This window comes from Canis lupus, chromosome 5 (genome assembly GCF_011100685.1).
Source record: "Canis lupus familiaris isolate Mischka breed German Shepherd chromosome 5, alternate assembly UU_Cfam_GSD_1.0, whole genome shotgun sequence".
Taxonomy (NCBI): Eukaryota; Metazoa; Chordata; class Mammalia; order Carnivora; family Canidae; genus Canis; species Canis lupus.
The window spans coordinates 61022452-61035924 of record NC_049226.1 but is presented as its reverse complement, the minus strand read 5'-3'; the positions used below and the strand labels follow the sequence as shown (position 1 = coordinate 61035924).

The window sequence follows — 13473 nt, the reverse complement described above, 5'->3', positions numbered from 1 at the left end:
AGAGTGGGTGGGAGAGAAGGAGACAGAGGTGTGAGGAGGGAGCCCAAACAGGGTCTGGCCCTCCAGACCCATGCTTCTCAAACTTTGATGTGCAGGTGTTCGCCAGGGGAGCTGGTTAAACTGTGGTTTCTGGGGCACCTGGTGGCTCAGTGGTTGAGCATCTCCCTTGGGCTCAGGTCGTGATCCCGGGGTCCTGGGATCAAGTCCCTCATTAGGCTCTCTGCCAGGAGCCTGCTTCTCCCTCTGCCTATGTCTCCGCCTCTCTCTCTGTGTCTCTCATGAATAAATAAATAAACTCTTAAAATAAAATGTAGTGTTTTTTTGTTTGTTTTTTATTTTTAAATATTTTATTTATTTATTCATGAGAGACACAGAGAGAGAGGCGGAGACATAGGCAGAGGGAGAAGCAGGCTCCATTCAGGGAACCTGATGCAGGACTCGATCCCTGGGACCATGCCCTGAGCCAAAGGCAGACGCTCAACCGCTGAGCCACCCAGGCATTCCTAAAATGTAGTTTCTGATTCAACAGGTCTGAGTAGGACCAGAGGCCCTGATTTCTAACAAGTGCCCAGGTACACTGATGCTGCTGGCCCAGGGACCAAGCATGAAACAAAAGCCCACCAGGCACAGGCAGCAAACTCGTTTTGGGGTGGGGTGGGGTTGGGAGTAAAACTAATAGCAGTGGGCTATTCGGGTGTGATGAGCTCCTGGTTTGGAAGGTGAAGGCTTTCTAAATCCTGAGCTTGTCTGTGCAACTGGCACTGGAGCCAATGGCCCATGATTTTGTATCTGCCACATGTGAGAATTTTACTCAGTATAGGCAATGCGCAGGAACCCCGTGGGTGTGGGGGTTAGTGGCACCCACTAACCACTAGGGGAAGTGTGTCACTGCAGAGAGGGTACACACGGACCCAAATGGGTAAGTCAGGGTATGTGACACAGGGGTTCAAGCCCCAGATATTACTAAATCATGACCACAGACACCCTGTTTCCAAGTACTTACGATGTCTAGAGGTCAGACAGGCTTGGGGGAGGGGGATCCCCAAAAAGCAAAGACTTTAGAATCACTGATGAAGCACAAATGGGACATTGGTCCTGATGATGATAGCTGGCATCACAAATTTCCCTTTATCTAAGGATTAAAGTCCACTTTCTAGTAATTTCACAAAGAAATGCCATTTTAGGGGCAGGGAGGAAGGATTGTAAAATGGATAATGTGCAGCCTGAGTTTCAGGCTGATGGAAAATGGAGCAGACACAGAACTGAACCTCATAGGAAGAACTTGCTGATCCACACCGTGGCTACAGCCCTAACTCCACCTAGGATCTCACGCAGCTCCCAGATTACCAATCCTGGACCTGGGCCAGGGCATAATGGATCATAACTATAGAGTAAGTTATTCAAATTATGATCATTTCAGGAACCATTTTTTATGAGAAAATAAATTTTAAATAATAGCATTTTAAACTTTTTATGGTTACATTTGTCATGTGACCTGAGACAAGGTATATTTTTGCACTAAAATGGGACACATTAATTATCTCCAAAGTAATACTCAGTAACAACATCAGCAGGATGAAAGGACAGGCTGAGCCAGGCAGCCATTCCTTTTATCTGAGAGACGTGAGTGCACACACGTGTGCACACACCAAAGGATAAAGGTAGGACGGTTTGGCTCTTGGGTCCAACATAAGTCACTGGAAGGCAGAGGAAGATTGCACACGGGCAGTGGATTTAATGTGGCCCAGCAAAACTCGTAGTGTGTGTGTGTGTGTGTGTGTGTGTGTGTGTGTGTGTGTTTGCTTTGCTTGCTTGCTTGCTTAGGAGTTAAACAATTAGTTTAACTTTGGCCATATGATCCCCCAAACTCCTAGAAATGGAAAAGAAATTTCTATCTGCTATGATTCTCCACCTCTCTCTCCATATTCCCATGGAAGCCCAAAGAGTCTGAGCCCATCCATCTATTGTCTATGCAGGTTATTGGGGGTCTGGCCACAAACAGTTGGATTGTGTGAACAGGTTTCCTGGCAGGAAGGCACATAGGAGGTCCACACAGGAGCTTTGGGCCCTGGGAGGCAAGATAGGAGGCTTGTAAATAATAAAAATAATGTTTTGTATAGTGCTTTACAGTTTACAACTCCTTTTACATATATTGTATCACCTGCCTGAGACTGGCTATATAATTTCTGAGGCTGGTGCAAGATGAAAATGCAGAACCGTATTTTAAAACTTTTAGGAATTTCACGACAGCAACGGCAGAGCATTAAGCCAAGCACAGGACCCTGTGTGATTGCCCAGGTCAGCCGTCTGTGAAAGTGGCCCTGCTTCTGCTGAGATTCAGAATTAGCCATTTGAGGCATATGTACTACCCATTATCTCCAATACCCCAAGACTCCTCCAACTTCCCCTCCACCTCCTACCCCTCATCCCTCCACCGGTGCTTTCAGCTGCAAAGTACAAACACCCAAAGCAAATTGGCTTCGACGACAAGGAAATGTATTGGATCACATGACTAAAAGCCAAGAGAAAGCTTGGGCTTTGGGACCTGTCTAATCTGCTGGCTCTGGCTCAGTTTCCCCACCTTGCTCTGGGTTCTGCCCTCATGGGCAATGACATCATCCTCAGGGTGGAAGCAAGAAGGATTGTATATCTGACCTCTACCAACTGTTCACCACAGTGCTGTTCGCTGACCCAACCTTGGATTCTTAGACCAAGAACTAGCAGGAATGGGGGAAGTAAAATTACCTTTACTGATTTCAGCAGCCCCTTCACCACCCTGCTGAGGTTCACCCCTGAACCACATTGCTGTTGCACCACGATGGGTATTGTAGAGACAAACTCACACGACGCACCAGTGCCTGCCCATATGCTTGGTGAAAGCTGTCATGAGCAGCCACGTTTTCTAGCATATGACACTGACCTCTAGCCATATTTGTTGGGGACAAGGGTACCCACACCTGACGACCAACCATCCATTGGCTACATGTTGCCCTATAGAAAGATGGGTTGGACCAGATTGTTGCTCTGGGCATTTGAAGGAAGAAACTACAGGAGCTCGAGAGAAGGGGGGCCAGTTAATGTTTAAATTGGAAGTTTAAACATTACAACATAAAAAGAAGTCAGAGAGGTCACTGTGGGTCTCGTGTAACTGAAATCATGAGCGGGAACGGACATCAGCAGAAGCCACAGAGCAGAGATGTTGAGTGAGAGGCGAGAAGCAGGAGGTCAGGAAACCGAGGTGCTGAGTAGCCTCCCGAAAGAAGGGCAGAGTGAAACCCACAAACACCTGCTCCTTAGAGCCTGAGGGCAGCCCTGCATCCAGGGGGAACTCTAAGTCTGCGAGCTTCACGAGCTTCACGGGTGCTCTTTGCTATTCTTCCCTGTTCTCCCAGTGGGTTTTTCTCACAACGAAGGGAGCCTTGTCTCAAACAAGGGATCTTAGATGTATGTAACTGCACTTTTCAGCTAAGAGGAGAAACATACAAGAAAAGAGCCTTCAGAATTCAGAACTCAGAACTCGAAGGAGAGCCACTCTGCCAGGCTTTGGGGATGCTGCAATGAACGTGGGACAGGGGGGGATGGGGGGACGCTCTCCAAGACCTCACTGTGTAGCCTTGGGGGAGGGGAGGAGGCAGACAGGAAAACAAGTAATTATGCTGTGGTGTGATGAGCATGACAGGGAAAGGAAGGAAATGATTAAAAGGTCCCCAAACTCTGCCATCTCTGAGGGAAATGTCCCCCAAAGCTTCTACCACATTTAGAATGTGTGCTCTAAGCAAGGATGAGATACAAATGCTGGATAATAAACAAGCATATGGCCAAATTCTTCAGTTCCCCTCCCCACTGTTTCCCCTGGATCTGTAATCCTTCCAGCTCCATGAGAAAGAATGAAAAACAAACAAATAACCAAGATTTATCCTGAGAGCTTTGCACAGATTAGTCCTTACAGTGGGTAAAACCCACAAAGTACAGCTTGTAGTTACTGAGAACTCTGATAACCAAAAACCATATCCATGGTAACTGATCAGAAACATCGGAAATCTATGACATAGGAATCTCTGATGAAACAGAGTAATCAGATGGATGATACTGACTTATGAATCTAGTTATGGAATTTTATGAGAAAAAGCAGAGGAGGGAGAAGGAAGAGGGTTCACATCTCAACAGCACATCCATCTGCGTCAGAACAAATAACCTCACCTTGATTCCAAGGGACTTGCCTTTCTCTCTGAAAATACCCAGGGATCTGAGACTGAAGAGCTGGGCGTGTGTTGGTAGGTTGGGAAGGCCACAGGAAATGAAGAACTTGCATATTTCTTTTTTTTTTAAGATTTTTATTTTTTTAATTTATTTTTAAGATTTTATTTATTTGATATAGAGAGCACAAGCAGGGGGAGCAGCAGGCAGAGGGAGAAGGAGAAGCAGACTCCCAAAGGAGCAGAGAGCCCAATGGGAGTCTCGATCCCAGGACCTGGGATCATGACCCAAGCTAAAGTCAGATGCTTAACCGACTGAGCTACCCAGGTGCCCCAAACTTGCATATTTCTAAGGGAAGATTTTTTTTTTAGATTATTTATTTGTTTTTTGTTTTTTTGTTTTTTTTATTTATGATAGTCACAGAGAGAGAGAGAGAGGCAGAGACACAGGCAGAGGGAGAAGCAGGCTCCATGCACCGGGAGCCCGACGTGGGATTCGATCCCGGGTCTCCAGGATCGTGTCCTGGGCCAAAGGCAGGCGCCAAATTGCTGCGCCACCCAGGGATCCCTATTTATTTGTTTATTAATGAGACACACAGAGAGAGAGGCAGAGACACAGGCAGAAGGAGAAGCAGGCTCCCTGCGGGGAGCCCGATGCGGGACTCCATCCCAGGACCCCAGGATCATGACCTGAGCCAAAGGCAGATGCTCAACCACTGAGCCACCCAGGCGCCCCTCTAAGGAAAGATTTAACCACACTTTCTTTATCCACTTATCTATCCCATGGGCATTCAGTACCCGCACTGTACATTCACAGGTGGATACTTTTTTTTCTTTTAAAGATTTTATTCATTCATTCATGAGAGACACAGAGAGAGAGAGAGAGAGGCAGAGGGAGAAACAGGCTCCATGCAGGGAGCCCGATGCGGGACTTGACCCAGGACTCCAGGATCACGCCCTGGGCCAAAGGCAGGCACTAAACCGCTGAGCCACCCAGAGATCCCTACAGGTGGATATTTGATATTGAAAGGCTGATTTAAGAAAGCGTTGAGTCCTACAGGTGGGAAATCCTCTGGCCAGAACTCTGCAACAAAAAGGTCCAAAGAAATTTACTCCAAACTTTGGAGAGGGACATTCGCTTAATTCTTTCAGGGACATAATTACAGATTTTCTCTCTCCTCGCCTCATTGAGACCTCGCTAACATACAAAATGTGCTGTTAAAATCTGAAAGAAATAGCACTGTATAAATCATAAAGACTGAAATTTAATTTTTAGATGACAATAGAGAAAAGCGAGCCTGAGAAGACAGCCCTAAGGTCACCCAAAGGGGACAAGAATTGATTTCTTCATGGAGTCACTGTTCAACAAACCCCCAGCCAGATGTGGCCTGGCAAATGTCCACATCTGTATCAGGGAATCTAAAGCCATCCTTTCATACTTAGAAAATAAATTAATAACCAAGCAAGTCATGATTACATTAACAGCGCAACAGCTGCCTATCTGATGATTTGGAATGGGCAGTAGTATATGGAAGTTACATTTTCGGAGTCAATGAATGAGTTTTGATAATTGAGTTTATCCCTTGCAATGAGTACAGTTCTAGGAAATCTAGAAAAAAGTGTTACGGGCTTTGTTTGCCTAAGTGTTTCCTGAGAAGGACCATTAGCTTCATAAGACTTTTCGGATGCTTTGTGGTCATTCCATCCAGGACAGGATTTTCGGTGGCGCTTTCCAGCACCACTTTCAGCCCAAGGAACCCCTTTTTTAAATAACATATGGAAAGGCAAACAAATCACACAGAAAGAAGTCCGGCAGCTGTCTGCTTGGTGGATGGCTAGGAGGGGCTACCCCTTTTCTGTTGCTGAACCCCCCATCAATCACACAGTAGCCCTAGAGGGGGTACTATGGAGCACAGTTCGAAAACCACTGCATTATCCACAATAAGCCTCTATGATTCTTTCCTAGTTAATGGCCTATGGCTGAAGCTTTAGGAGGATTTGGGTTTGGGTTGGCCTTGGTTTGGGTCTGCATTTGCAGAAAGAAGAGAGCTGTCTGGAAAGAGAAGGCATTGGGGAAAAGCAGCAAGGGATGGAAGATAATCTGGGGTAGGAGGAGCCTGGGAGTCACACAGATAGGGTACCCTGAGGGATACCATACGATAGGAAGGAAAGAGAAGATCAGGATGAGACAAGGACATAAAGGGTCTTAAAGACCAAGCTAAGAAATTTGGCCTTTGTCCTGTGTCACTAGGCTCTGTGTCTAGCTGATCAGATCAGTTCCCTAAGGCTCCTGTAACCAAGTGCCAGAGACTGGGGGCCTTACACCACAGGAATTTATATCCTCACAGTCTGGAAGCTGGAAGGCTGAGAGTAAAGTGTTGGCAGGTTGATTTCTTCTGAGGCCTTTCTCCTTGGTTTCTGGATGGCCACCTTCTCCCTGTGTCTTCACATGGTCGTCCCTCTATACATCTGTGAGTGTCTCGTCTCCTCTTCTTGTAAGGACACTAGTCATGTTGGATCAGGGCCCACCCTAATGACCTCATTTTGACTTAATCACCTCTTTACAGACCTTGTCTCCAGATGCAGTCACATGCTGAACTGGGGGTTAAGAGTTCAATGTATGAATTTTGGGCGACACATTTCAGCCCATAACACTTTTTTTTGAAGATTTTATTTATTTATTCATGACAGACAGAGAGAGAGAGAGGCAGAGACACAGGCCGAGGGAGAAGCAGGCTCCATTCAGGGAGCCCGACGTGGGACTTGATCCCGGGTCTCCAGGATCACACCCCAGGCTGAAGGTGGCACCAAACCACTGGGCCATTGGGGCTGCCCAGCCCATAATATTTAGATTTATAATGTAACACACACATTTATTTATATATATATATAAACATAAATATATTATATATATAAATATATATAATATATATAATACATATAATATATATATAAATATACACTTTAGGGGGGCTTTAGAAAAATCATCTAGCAATAGTGCAGAATAAACTGGCTGGCTCCAGGCATAGCACAGAAGTGGAGGGAGAAAAAGTGGGAGTGAAGTATGAAGCGCGGGCCTATGGCACTGCTGTAGAACAGCACACATACAAGAAGAGAATGGGAGGTAGTTGGAATCCAATGCTGGCTAGGATGGTGCAATCAAGTACCACAGGGGTTTGGAGAAGAGAGAAAAACCAGAGTGGAGGGCAGAAAGTGTGGTGGGGGGCTGTGGACTGATTGCACCAGGATGGGTGGGTAGGTTTGGGCTAGGAGAATTGAGGGAGGTTCTGTGTTAATGAAGAGGTGAAGACAGAGCCACAGGACAGGCTTTCCATCTTGGAGCTACAGTTTGCAGACCTCCACTTGTAAGACCTGGACAGGACTGCATTGCTGGGCTCTTCTTAGCCAAATTCATTAGCTTAGGAAGCTGCTGCTCAGAGCACAATATTTAAATATGAAGGACTTTGCCCTTGTATCTTCATTGATCCTGAAGAAATGCCCAGAGGTAATGCTGAGAACCCCAATCCTCAGAAAGAACATTTCCTTCCTTTGGTGATTTGTTTTATTTTGTTTTGGTTTTTTTTTTTTTTTTTTTTTTTTTTTTTTTGCATTTTTATCCTGTTACAACACACTAAGGAACCTCTCATTGCCTCCAAAGCGCTCCTAGGCACTCACACTAGCTCCCCGTGGAGTATAAGGGAGGGCCACTCAAGTCACAGGGAGCCTGACATCCACCATCACGTGTGTGTTTCTTTTTTTTTTATATATTTTTTTAAAGATTTATTTATTTATGATAGACATAGAGAGAGAGAGAGAGAGGCAGTGACACAGGCAGAGGAATAAGCAGGCTCCCGTCATGGAGACTGCGGGGCTTGATCCCAGGACTCCAGGATCACGCCCTGGGCCAAAGGCAGGCGCTAAACCACTGAGCCACCCAGGGATCCCCCATGTGTGTGTTTCAATGGCACTGATTTTAAAGGAATTTTTAGAAGGGCTCAAATAACAATCTAGAAAAGCCAGACTCCAGAGAACAATGAGAAAATGTAAAGAAGCCAAATATAAAAATACTGGCACATGCAAAAGAAAAGAAAAAAAATCAATTCACTCCCCCAGATTACAACTGGAAATTCCCAGAGGAACAGGTAGATTTTTGGAAGAGGAAAAGAGATTATATTTTATGGGAAGAGATACAATAACCATTCTCCTCCCATAAAGCAAGTGATGGAAGATTGTCTCTGCTCCATAGATACACACACTGCACATTTTCTGAATAATACCAACAGGAAATCAATAGGATCTTCTATATGTGAAAAGACATTATCTCTCACAAAAACTTGCCATTCACTGTTAATCTTGGTCCTGGGACAATAAGTAGACTTTAAATCCAGATCTTTGTTTATTTTCTAATTATTATTTGTTTAGAAGTAATCATGTTCAAAGCTTCACCCTTCATTAGAGCCAAAGAGCCTTCAGGTAACACTCCATGACAAGTGTCTCCACCTCAGGTCAGATCATCTCCAGAAAGCCCCCTCCCAGTTGCATCCACGCTGGGTGAAGGGCCATATCGTTAGCCACCAAAAGCTTTATCAGGGCATAATTTGGCAGCTATGACAGGCTTGACAGGATTTATGGGATCTCCTGGTTTTTTGCCTCCATTGATCTGAAATAGAACCAAAGTTAATATTAGCAAAGAGCACTTTGTGCTGGGGTAATTTCCCATGAAAGGCTTTGGCTACTGTTGGCTTTGAACATCTATTATCCAAGTGCTCTTGGCCAACTCTAGGTCATAAGTTTCATAATACTCAAAAGACTAAATTTCCTTGTCTCTCCTTCCATATGAGACTCTAACCACCATCCTGGTGAAATCTCCCATTTTTCCCAGACACTAATTTAATTGTCACTGGGTATAAACCTCATTAGTATCAAGTTTGGATTTAGCACTGGCTCTGTCCTTGTATTAGTTTCCTGGGGTTGTGTAACAAAGTGCCAAACACTAGATGTTTTAAAACAAGAGAAATGTACTCTCTTGCAGTCTGGAGCCCAAGGTGTCAGCAGGCCTGAGCTCTACCTAGGACCCTAGGGGAAAGGATCCTTCCTGGAAGCTTCCAAATTCAGTGGTGGACAGAAGTCCCTGGTGTCCCTGAGCTTGGAGCTACATGACTCCAGTGGCACAGCCACCCTCTCTCCATCTTCACATGCTCTTCCCTGTGTGCATGTCTACATCCAGATTTACTTTTTTTATAAGGACACCAGTCATATTGGATTAGGACCCACCTTAACGACCTCATCTCACTTGATGACCTCTCTAAAGACCCTATTTCCAAACAAAGTCACATTTGGAGTACTGAGGACTGGACTTCAATATATCTTTTTTGGAGGACACAATTCAGCCTAAAATAGCCCCTCAAGGAATTCACCTCTTATTTCACACAGCCTAGACAATACCTCGTATGGTTGAACTAGGGGTTCTTGACTTTGACACAAGTGACATAGTGGTGGAATAAATCTTTGTTGTGGGAAACTGTCTTGCATATTGCAGGATGTTCAGCACAATCCCTGGCCTCTACCAACTAGAAGTACAGGGATATACCCCTCCTGCCCCTTGTGACAACCAAAACTGTCCCATGACAGGGGTGTCTGGGTTGCTCAGTCAGTTAAGCATCTGACTCTTGGTCTCAGGCCAGGTCATGATCTCAGGGTTGTGAGTTCAAGCCCCGCACTGGGCTCCATGCTGGGCATGGAGCCTACTTAAAATATATGTATATATATTTAAAATAAATTAAATAAAAATGTCTCTTGACAAATGTCCCCTGAGGGGGCAACCCATCCTGAGACCATGGACGTAGATAAAAAGTAAACCAAGCTTATAAAGATGCTTCAAGTCAACTGAATGCTGAAGAAATTAGGGTGGCTCATGTCCATCAACAAAGAGTTCCTAAAAGAGACAGACAAGTCCTGAGCAATCATCTCACTGTCTGCATTCCTTCATTAATTTAACAAATATTTATTGAGTGCCATTTACATGTTGGGTGCTGAGCTGGCCCTGGTAGGGAAAGCAGAGAATGAAAGAGATTTTAAAACCCCTGACTTAAACATCATACATTTTAGTGGGGAGGCTGAAAGTAAACAAGATGAATAAAACATATGTTAGCTATTGATGAATGTGAATGAGAAAAAGACAAAACTGAGCAAAAAAGATGGGGGGGAGGGGAAAGGTGAGAGGAGGAGGAGGTATGCTGAAAGTTTTGACAGAGTGACCTGAGAAGGGCCCACTGAGACAGGGGGTGCACACCTAAGGAGTTGGGGACTGGGAGTCAGGCCAAGCAGATTTGGGGCAAGGAGGGCAGCAAGCAGAGAGAACTGCAGGCAGGGACATTCTTGGGGTGTCTGAGGAATAGGAGGAGACCTGGCTGCAGCAGGACAGATAACACAGGGCCTTCGGGTCAGAACAGAGACGTGCCATCGCTCTGGTGACATGAGAAGTCAGTGGGTGTGTGTGGGAAGGGGTGATCCGTGGCTTAGTGTGTTGGGTGATGTGACATGTGGTGAGGTTCTGAACGCATGTACCTGAAGGCAGGGCTGAGAAGATGTATGCCTGTGCCAAATGTGGGCTGCAAGGGAAAGAAGAGGTCTTTGGCTTCAACAAATGGAAAAGTCGAGTTGGTATTAACTGAAATGAGAAGTCTGCAGAAGGAGCAAGCTTGAAGGAAATGTCGGGAAATTTGGGTTTTTTACATTACAGAATTTATTATTTTGACCATCTTTAACTCTGCAGCCCTGTGGCACTTAATCCAGTTGTTGTGGTGCCACCATCACCGCCATCTATCTCCAGAACTTTAACATCTTCCCCAGCTCATGCTCCTTGAACACGTGCTGCCCCCCAGCTCCTGGCAATCACCGTCCTACTCTGTCTCTAGGGCGTGACTACTCTAGGAACCTCACATAAGTGAATCTCACAATATTTGTTCTTTTGTGACTGGCTTATTCCACTTAGCATAACAGAGGAATTTCAAGGTTGATCCACATGGTAGCATGTCAAAATCTACCTTTTTTAATGCTGAATAATATTCCACATATGCATGGACCACTTCTTGTTTACCCAGTCACCTGTTGATGGACACTTGGGCTGCTGCCACCTCTCAACCATCGCGAATGACACTGCTAAGAACATGGGTGTCCAAATGTCTGTCTGAGTCCCCACTTCCAGTTCTTTGGGATAAACACCTGGGAGTAGAATCTTTCAGTTATATGGTAATCTTGTTTAAGTTTTTGAAGAACTGTCCTATCATTTTCCACAGCAGCTGCACCATTTTACATTCCTACAGCAGGTGCGCGGGATTCCAATTTCTCCACATCCTTGCCAACACCTGCTACTTTCTGTTTGTTTTTTAATACTCATACTAATGGGTTCAAAGTGGTATCATAATGTGATCAGAAAGGTTAGTTTTGTCTACATTAAGTTTGAAATGCCTAATTAGACAGACAAGGAAATACATCAACTTGGATACATGGATCTGGATATTAGTGGAGAGGTTGGGGCACTTGGACAAATTTGGGAGTCAGAACCTTAGGGCGACTGGCTGAAATCATCTAGGTCTGCACTGTCCAATATAGTAGCCCCTAGCCATCTGTGGCCATTTAAATTTATATTAATTAAAATTAAATAAAATTTAGGGGTACTGGGTGGCTCAGTCAGTTAAGGATCTGCCTTCGGCTCAGGTCATGATCCCAAAGTCCTGGGATGAAGCCCCATGTCGGGCTCCCTGCTCAGCAGAGGGTCTGCTTCTCCTTCTTCCTCTGCTCCTCCCCCTGCTTGTACTCGCTCTCTCTCACTCTCTCTCTCCCTCAAATAAATAAATAAAATCTTTTTAAAAAATTAAATAAAATTTAGGTTTTATCTCCTTAGTTACACGAGCTACATTTCAAGTATTCAAAGGCTACATTTGACTAGTGGTTATTGTTTGTTATGGACAGCACAGATAGAGAGCATTTCTAGCCCTGCAGATAATTCCACTGGACAGTGTGCTGCTGTAGGGAATATGTAAGAGTCAAAAAAAAAAAAAAAAAAAAAAGAGGTCCAAGCACTGAATCATAGGGCACTTCAACACTGAGATCTTAATGGAGCAGGGTACAGGTTGACCTAAAGGTAAAGCAACCAAATGTCCCTCTTTTCCAGGGACAGTCGAGATTGTGCTTGTTAGCCTGAAATAATTAATAGCAGCCTTTTTCAAGGGCACCTGGGTGGTTCAGTCAGTTAAGCAACTGACTCTTGATCTCAGCTCAGGTTTGGATCTCAGGGTCCTGAGTTCAAGCCCTGCGTTGGGCTCCACACTGGGCATGGAGCCTACTCAAAAAATAGCAACTCCTTTCATTCTGAAAAGCATTCCAGTTTGAGTGATAATATGGTCACCCCACCTACTCTGAAGTAAGTTACTTTACAGGTAATGTCTCCTTTAAAGCAAGGGTGAGGAGCTCCAGTGATTCAGAATCCATACCGGGGCTCCTCCACCAGATGCACATCAGTTACCATGAGCCAGTTAGAGGACTGGTTACGGTCTGCTTCTCCTTGTGACTTACCCTTGGAGAAGTCTGTGCACGATGGAAGCTGTGCCTCCAGTACTGGCAGGAAGCAGGTGTTCTCACAGCACCTGTCCTCAGGGTCATGAGCACTAGCACATAGCCCTGGGTCGCCATCCCCTTCTGTTTGTTGGTTCTGATGCACTACTCCGGAGATGAGTTTTGATGGGTAATGATTTGGCCGTGATGTCTCCTGCTAGGATTTCCACCTCACTTGCAGCCTACCCTGTGGGGATCAACTGGTTATTTACAGCAAATCTTACCTTTCTTGTTAACATTTACATACACGTGCAACAATAGCCGAGATCCTCAAGAGCAAGGTATGTGAAGATCTGAAGTGCTCCCATGTCACGACATGTTTCATCAGCCAGGTGGGCTGGAATATGGCATAAAATCAGGAAGTTAGGAACACACATTCCGAAATCCCCGGGGACATCTTCAGAATGAGTGAAACCCCATGGCTGGCAGAAACAATAGCAGAATTCTGAAGTTCAGATGCACATTGGCACCATTCTATCTCAACCTTTCATTTCCATGGAAACCATTCATGATGCCACAAAACGGGGATGCTGACCAGAGTTGAGAAAGGAGTAGCAGCACTGAAATGAGCTTTCAAGTGAGCTTGTGGCAGAGGGAAGGACAGGAAAAGACAAGGAACTGGACCTAGAGTGTTTTTTTAGGGACAGTGGCACTCTCGGGG

The 13473-nt window shown here is 45.2% G+C and overlaps 1 long non-coding RNA gene across 1 annotated transcript; it reads right to left on the bottom strand.

The window, feature by feature from the left end:
* Nucleotides 1-8579: 8579 nt before the first annotated feature.
* LOC111095977 lies at nt 8580-13263 on the bottom strand. Its single transcript, XR_005359843.1, has 2 exons — nt 13037-13263; nt 8580-8856 (listed from the first exon to the last, which is right to left on the bottom strand). It is a non-coding gene; the product is annotated as an uncharacterized LOC111095977 (long non-coding RNA).
* Nucleotides 13264-13473: the final 210 nt, after the last annotated feature.